Source organism: Scyliorhinus canicula, chromosome 2 (assembly GCF_902713615.1).
Source record: "Scyliorhinus canicula chromosome 2, sScyCan1.1, whole genome shotgun sequence".
Taxonomy (NCBI): Eukaryota; Metazoa; Chordata; class Chondrichthyes; order Carcharhiniformes; family Scyliorhinidae; genus Scyliorhinus; species Scyliorhinus canicula.
In genome coordinates this window covers 32,666,559-32,675,105 of record NC_052147.1, presented here as the reverse complement: position 1 = coordinate 32,675,105, position 8,547 = coordinate 32,666,559, and the positions used below count along the sequence as shown (strand labels likewise).

Here is an 8,547-nt window from a genome sequence, read left to right as displayed (position 1 = left end):
CTCCATGTATTTTGTAAACTGCCTTTCGAATTCCGCAGCCATCACCTTAGTTATTTCTTCAGCCGTGAGCAATGCGGCCTCCCCTGGTGCTCCAGCCTCCATTTTCCCTGGTGACCCCGCGGTGACCTTTCCACTTGCCGACGGACCTGCAGCTGTTTTTTCTACAGCCATTTTTTTGCTCACCCTCGACATTTTCCGTTACTGTGCCTTCACTGTGCCTCCTCTGTGCCTTCTCCCTGCTTTTGCCGCCTCTGTGGACCCTGGGACCGGGCTTAAAGCCCCAAAAATGCCGTTCCCGAACGGGAGCCCTCCATTGCGCGGCTGCCTCCCGCCCACCGCCACCGGAAGTCCAGATGAGGGAGCATTTAAAAGCAACTCCCCCATGTTAGCGGCGAGAAGCTGAGATGCGGGTCTGACGAATCAGATGGCGAGACAGCCAGTAACAGCGAGAAGCTCATGGGGGCTCATTTCCGGCACTGAGAGCCGTTAAATACGGGTCGTGATTTGGGCAATGTTGCCATCGAGAAAACCCCGCCAATCGCGCCCAAAATCACATTTCCGTTAAATCGCACCCATGTGCTGAAAAATACATAATGCTGCTGGTTTCAGCATTGGTGGAGCTAGTTGAGGTTAGAAAATGGCTGATGACCATTTCCGCTATTGCCTGCCCTGATAGCCATGTTGTTGAGGGCGAGAGCATTCCATCAGTGGGCTGGAAGTTTGCACATTGTAGTGTCAGCCAGTGTGCAACTTTGATTTGATATCATTTTGGACCCTGTCCGCATTAGCTAACACCCTCTCTTAAATATGAATAGTTCATGTGACATTCAGCTACACCACCAACTCGCGCCCTCCCACGTCCCATCACACCCCATCACTATCTAACTTATGGATGAAGTTGCTTTGACTATCGAGCTGCAATTGCAAAGTTAGTGGACATATTGGATTGTTGGAGGAGTGGTGTGGTAATCACTACTGTTGTATATATTAGGAGGTGTGTGGTAAGAACCTGTACTACAGGTACGGGGGTAGTCTCTGCCTGATGGCTCCGCCAAGTAGGCAGAGTATAAATATGTGTGCTCCCCACACAGCAGCCATTTCGCCAGCTGCTGTAGAAGGTCACACATCTTAGTGTAATAAAGCCTCAGTTGTATTCAACTCTCATCTTTGTGCAATTGATCGTGCATCAATTTATGACACTGAAGTTTTCAGAAGATGGACCTCCGCATCAAGCCAGATCGCCTGCAGCTGGATCTGCAATCAAGCGACGCCAAAGGGACTTTCAACATTGGCTAGCTGTTTCGAAGCCTACATCAGGTCTGTACCAGACCCAATTCCGGAAGCTCAGAAGATCCAGATACTCTACACGCGGCTGAGCTCCAGCGTTTTTCCGCTTATCCAGGACGCGCCGACCTATGATGAAGCCATGCCGCTACTGAAAGAGAATTACGCCCAGCGGACGAACACGCTCTTCGCGTACTCTCTACTCGTAGTCAACTCCCTGGTGAGATCGCAGATGATTTCTGGCTTGCTTTAATTCCCCTGGTCAGAGACTGTGACTGTCACGCCGTCACGGCCAAGGAACATTCGACCTCCTCATGCGGGACACTTTCATTACGTGATAGGGTCAGACCTCATACGCCAGCGACTTTTAGAATGGTCCGCACTCGACCTCGCAAAAAACAAAAAGCTGGCACTATCGATGACGGTCTCCTCGCACAATCTTCAGGCCTACACCCCCAGCCCCGCGGCCCACCCCTCCTACGCATCGTGGACTCCAGAGTCGGCTGCCCCACCGGGACCCCACTCAGCCAACCCCACGCCTGTGCCACGCGCCAGCCAGCCAACCCCGGGGGCCCCCGATGTTACTTTTGCAGGCAACAGAAACACCCCCATCAATGCTGCCCGGCCCGCAGCGCCCTTTGCAAGGCCTGCGGCAAAAAGGGGTACTTCGCTGCAGTGAGCCAGGCCCGCACAGTCGCCACTATCGCCCCGATCTCCCCTCGCGTACAGACAGTGGGCGCCGCCATCTTCCCCTCCTCATACCACGTGTGGCTAGTGGCTCCACCATCTTCCCCTCCTCGGACCATGTGCAGCCCATGGGCGCCGCCATCTTGTCCACCCCAAGATCATCAGGCGCCACCATCTTGTCTCCCTCACGGCACATGGGCGCCACCACCGTTCCAGGACCCATGCCCCCCGGGCACCCCATCGTTCGACACCAGCGACAGCCAACCGCGACTCGCCTCGGTCACGATTGACCAGTCTCATCCGCACAATCTAGCCACTGCCTTGACAAGCGTAAAGGTCGATGGGCACGAGATCTCCTGCCTGCTGGACTCCGGAAACACCGAAAGCTTCATCCATCCAGATACGGTAAAGCGCTGCTCTCTCGCGGTACACCCCACCAATCAGAGAATCTCCCTGGCCTCCGGGTCTCACTCCGTGGCGATCCGGGGATACTGTATAGCCACGCTCACGGTCCAGTATGTAGAATTCAGTTGCTTCCGCCTCTACGTCCTCCCCAACCTCTGCGTTGCCCTGCTACTCGGCCTGGACTTCCAGTGTAACCTCCAGAGCCTAACACTGAAATTCGGCGGGCTCCTACCACCCCTTACTGTGTGCGGCCTCACGGCCCTAAAGGTCGACCCACCTTCCCTATTTGCAAACTTAACTCCGGATTGCAAACCCGCCGCCACCAGGGGCAGACGGTAGAGTGCCCAGGACAAGGCCTTCATCAGGTCCGAAGTCCAGCGACTGCTTCGGGAAGGCATTATCGAGGTCAGCAACAGCCCCTGGAGAGCCCAAGTAGTAGTGGTGAATGATGCGACCATCAATTCACTCGAGACATGAGTAGAAGTAAACCGTGGCTTTAATCAACTTAGAACAGTGCCTGCCTGCGACTGATCCAATACTGAGAACCGCCTACAGGTCGACTGCTCTTTCTATCACCCTTCAAGGGGAGGAGCCATGGGTGGAACCCATACATGCCCCAACATGTTCCCTTATGGATAATATCATACAATGGCCCATAGGAGAAGCCCACAAGAGCAACAGCATAGCACAGGTACAAATACAATGGTGGATTATTGGTATAATACATTCACCACAGTGAAATCTGGGGAGAGACACAGGATGGTCGTGGACTACAGACAGGCCATCAATCGGTACACACAGCTCGACGCGTACGCCCTCCCACGCATATCTGATATGGTCAATCAGATTGCACAGTACCGGGTCTTCGCAACTGTGGACCTGAAATCCGCCTACCACCAGCTCCCCATCCATAAGGCGGACTGCCCGTACACTGCCTTCGAGGCAGATGGCCGCCTCTATCATTTTCTCAGGGTTCCCTTCGGCGTCACCAATGGGGGCTCGATCTTCCAAAGGGAGATGGACCGAATGGTCGACCGGTACGGGCTGCGGGCCACTTTCCCGTACCTAGATAATGTCACCATCTGCAGCCACGATCAGCAGGACCACGATACCAATCTTGCCAAATTTCTCCACACCGCCTCTCTCCTAAACCTCACCTATAATAAGGAGAAGTGCATATTCAGCAAGAACCGCTTAGCCATCCTCGGCTATGTGGTCCAGAACGGAGTTCTGGGGCCCGATCCCGTCTGCATGCACCCCCTCATGGAGCTCCCCCTTCCCCACTGCCCCAAGGCACTCAATTTCTTACTACGCCCAGTGGATCCCACACTATGCGGACAAGGTCCGCCCACTCATCCAGTCCACCCTTTTTGCCCTGACGGCCTAGGCTCAACAGGCCTTCAACCGTATTAGAGCCGACATCCCCAAGGCTGCGATGCACGCAATCGACAAGACGTTGCCCTTTCAAGTGGAGAGCGACGCGTCAGACGTCGCTCTAGCCGCCACGCTCAATCAGGCAGGCAGGCCCGTGGCATTCTTTTCACGAACCCTTCATGCCTCTGAAATTCGGCCCTCCTCCGTCGAAAAAGAGGCCCAGGCCATCGTTGAAGTTGTGCGACATTGGAGGCATTATCTGGCCGGCAGGAGATTCACTCTCCTCACTGACCAACGGTCGGTAGCCTTTATGTTTAACAACACACAATGGGGCATGATCAAGAACGATAAAATCTTGAGGTGGAGGATCGAACTCTCCACCTACAACTATGAGATTTTGTATCGCCCCGGTAAGATCAACGAGCCCCCAGATGCCCTATCCCAAGGTACATGTGCCAGCGCACAAATAGACCGACTCCGGGCCCTACACGACAGCCTTTGTCACCCGGGAGTCACACGATTGTACCATTTCATCAAGGCCCGCAACCTGCCCTACTCCGTTGAGGAAGTACGGACAATCACCAGGGACTGCCAGGTCTGGGCTGAGTGCAAACCGCACTTCTACCGGCCGGACCGCACGCATGCTACCTGGTGAAGGCCTCCCACCTCTTTGAATGCCTCAGCGTTGACTTCAAAGGGCCCATCCCCTCTACCGACCGGAACACGTATTACCTCAGTGTGGTCGATGAGTACTCCAGATTCCCCTTCTCCATCCCATGCCCCAACATGACGTCTGCCACCGTCATCAAAACCCTCAACACCATCTTTGCTCTGTTCAGCTTCCCTACCTACATCCACAGTGACAGGGGATCCTCATTCATGAGTGATGAGCTGCATCAGTTCCTGCTCCACAAGGCTATCGCCTCGAGCAGGACAACCAGCTATAACCCCCGGGGAAATGGGCAGGTAGAGAGATAGAATGGGACGGTCCGGAGGGCCGTGCAGCTGGCCCTATGGTCCAGAAATCTCCCGACCTCCGGCTGGCAGGAGTTCCTCCCCGATGCACTGCACTCCATTCGCTCGCTCCTATGCACTACGACTAATGACACACCCCATGAACGTCTCTTTGCCTTCCCCAGGATGTCCACCTCCGGGGTGTCGCTCCCAACTTGGCTCGCAGCTCCAGGACTCGTACACCTCCGTAAGCACGTACGACTCCATAAGGCGGACCCATTGGTGGAAAGGGTGCAGTTACTCCACGCTAACCCCCAATATGCCTATGTAGCGTACCCCAATGGCCACCAGGATACTGTCTCCCTTAGGGAGACAGTATCCTGGTGTGCACCAGCAGGTTCCACACATACACAACCCCCCAGCCTGGCGCCACCCTCCCCTCCCCCCCCGCACCCACCACCCCCCCCCCCCCCCACCACCCCCCCCCCCCCCCCCCCCACCCCCCCCCCCCCCCCCCACCCCCCCCAGGACCATCTGTCCTTCCCCTGCCCATGCCCGAGGATGAAGAGGATGTCGGCACGCTCCCAGAGTCACCGGGGATCAGACCACCACCAGAATCGCCGCCACCACCGCGTCGCTCCCAATGTCACATCAAGGCCCCGGACCGGCTAAACCTGTAATTGGTTCGGGACAGTTAAAGCACCTTGTACTGGACTTCAAAAATAAAAAAACTTTTTTTTGCCTCTGTATACTAAACTTGTTTTGTATATAGTTCTCCGCCACCCCTGCCGGACTCAATTTTTTTTTTATAAATGTTTTTTATTGATTTTTCATATTTTATATATGAAAAATTACAAATTATTAGAGAGAGAGAAAAAAAAAAAGGAAAACACAAAAATTTAACATGAATATTTACAGGTAAGCATCTTCATAACAACAATTGTGGCCGCCCCCTTTAGCCAGCATACATATTTTACATTCCCTAATATGGCCGAGGTACATGTTTATAGGCATTTATTTATAGTTTGGTTTTGGGCCTTGGCTTGCCATCAAACCCCCATACCGAGCCCGTAACCCCCCCCCCCCCCCCTCCCCCCGGCTACCTTCCCCCGATTCCCGTCCATTTTCCCCTGGTTCTTGGCCACCCGGCTATTCTTCCTCATGTACGTTGGCCACAAACAGGTCCCGGAACAGTTGCATGAATGGCTCCCACGTTCTGTGGAAGCCGTCGTCCGACCCTCGGATGGCGAATTTGATTTTCTCCATTTGGAGAGATTCCGAGAGGTCAGACAGCCAGTCTGCAGCTCTGGGTGGTGCTGCTGACCGCCAGCCAAACAGGATTCTACGGCGGGCAATCAGGGAGGCAAAGGCAAGGGCGCGGACTCAATTTTAACAGGGGGTGAATGTGGTAATCACCGCTGTTGTATATATTAGGAGGCGTGTGGTAACACCCTGTACTACAGGTACGGGGGTTGTCCCTGCCTGCTGGCTCCGCCCAGTAGGCGGAGTATAATTATGTGTGCTCCCCATATAGCAGCCATTTCGCCAGCTGCTGTAGGAGGCCACACATCTTAGTGTAATAAAGCCTCAGTTGTATTCAACTCTCACCTTTGTGCAATTGATCGTGCATCAACTGGTGGAAAGGTGAATGGGGACAGGTACTGGACGCTGAAGGTGTTGTGTGGTTTTGAATGGCTAAGAAGAACACTTGCTCGCAGCTAAGCGACAGCGGTTGCCGTTTCTCTTCAGCTGCAGGGAAATGGAGCCCTCTTTCCCGTGAAGTAAGATCACCTCGTACATGACACTAACTGAGGCTTCTGGATGAAAGGTCGTACAAATATTAGATGCTCTATAAATCCGCCAGTCTCTCATCTACAGATGCTCCTAAATCAAGTGACTTGCCCCAGAAATAGATTGATTTAATGAACAGGATGAATGTTAAGCTGCTTAAACCATCTGTGCCCTTGCCCCGAGAGCAAAATCAAGCCTCAGCCCCGGCACCCCTCCCCCACGACGGTTCAAGTCAAAATGTTCAAGCTGTGTGTAAACAATGCACACTAAAGACCCATTTAACTGAGCGTTAGTAACATTCAGGAAGTCATTTACATTTATTGGCTCGATCCAGTGTTATACTGACACAACATGTTTGTATTCTTCCTGTAAACAATGATGTGCGGGTTCTGCAACAGCAGCAATACATCAGTAAGTGCCAATGCTTCACAAACAAGCTTTCCACTGGTTCCCAATTTAAACTGCAGCGCAGTCAATTTTACATTTCTTATCATATATAACAATTCAATAATCAGCTTTTTCTCCCTCAACATTGTTAAATATGCAGAAACATCGGAAGATTTACTGCACAGAAGGCCATTCAGTCCATCATATCCATGTGAGTTCTAGATTTCACCACCTCCTCGGTAAAAAAAATTATTTCTCAACTCCCCTCTGATCAGTCCACCAATTACTTTAAACCTGTACTTCCTGATTATTAACTACTTTGTGGACAGGAAACTTAAGTATTGGGAGCCACTGAAGGCGGTATTCAGAGGGACATTTATTTTGTTTTGGGTGCAGAGGGTGAGGGTGGTAAGATCTTGAGGGTGGATAGGAGGTACTCGGTGGCACCGGGGGTTGTTGAAGGAGAGACAGAGGCTTCAGATGGAGTTTGGGTTAGTATTGACGGGGAAGGCGGTGGTGCAGTTGCGGAGGTCCGGGGGGGCAGTTTATGCGTGTTGAGAGAAGGCGAGTAAGATGCTGGACCATCACTTCAGGAAGCAGGAAGCAGCAAGGGAGATCGCTAGAGTGAGGGATGAAGTGGGTAAGATGGTGATGGATCCAGAGGGGGTGAATGGCGTATTTTTTCTCAGAGGCTTTATGAGGCGGAGCCCCCAAGGGGAGAAGAGAGGATGAGGCGGTTCCTGGACATGCTGGAGTTTCCCAAGATGGAGGAAGGGCGGGTTCAGGGCCTGGACACCCCGATTGGGCTGTAGGAGGAGATTGGATGGCATCAGGGTGGTGCAGGCGGGTAAGGCGCCAGGCCCTGATGTGTTTCCAGTCGGGTTTTATAAAATGTTTGGGACAGAGCTACGGCCACTGCTGGTGAGGGAGTATAATGAGGTGAGGGAAAGGAGGAAACTATCCCCTACATTATCGCAGGCTAACGGCACCGTGGCTTAGTTGGTTAAAGCGCCTGTCTAGTAAACAGGAGATCCTGAGTTCGAATCTCAGCGGTGCCTTCATACGTTTACGATCCGGTGCACGGTTTTTAGATCAAAAAGGAATATTCGGGTTTTCATGATGAAAGTAGAATATCCTGAGGAAATCGCTGTCGCACCAACTTCAAAGCACATTTTAGGGGCCTCACGGTAGCATGGTGGTTAGCATCAATGCTTCACAGCTCCAGGGTCCCAGGTTCGATTCCCGGCTGGGTCACTGTCTGTGTGGAGTCTGCACGTCCTCCCTGTGTATTCGTGTGTTTCCTCCGGGTGCTCCGGTTTCCTCCCACAGTCCAAAGATGTGCGGGTTAGGTGGATTGGCCATGCTAAATTGCCCGTAGTGTAAGGTTAATGGGGGGATTGTTGGGTTACGGGTATACGGGTTACGTGGGTTTAAGTAGGGTGATCATTGCTCGGCACAACATCGAGGGCCGAAGGGCCTGTTCTGTGCTGTACTGTTCTATGTTCTATGTTCTATGTTCTATCTCCCTGATTCTTTAAAAGAAAGGGACCCAGAGCAGTGTGGGCTGTACTGCCCAATACAGTTTCCTACACAGAGCTGTTGAATGTCGATGCCAAGCTATTGGTGAAGGTGCTTGTGTTGTCGATTGAGGACAGTGTGCCAGGG

General features: G+C 52.8%; 1 non-coding gene across 1 annotated transcript; it reads left to right on the top strand.

Moving 5' to 3' along the window:
- Positions 1–7,866: 7,866 nt before the first annotated feature.
- On the top strand, positions 7,867–7,940 carry trnat-agu. The gene has a single exon. It is a non-coding gene; the product is annotated as a tRNA-Thr (tRNA).
- The last annotated feature ends 607 nt before the right edge of the window (positions 7,941–8,547 follow it).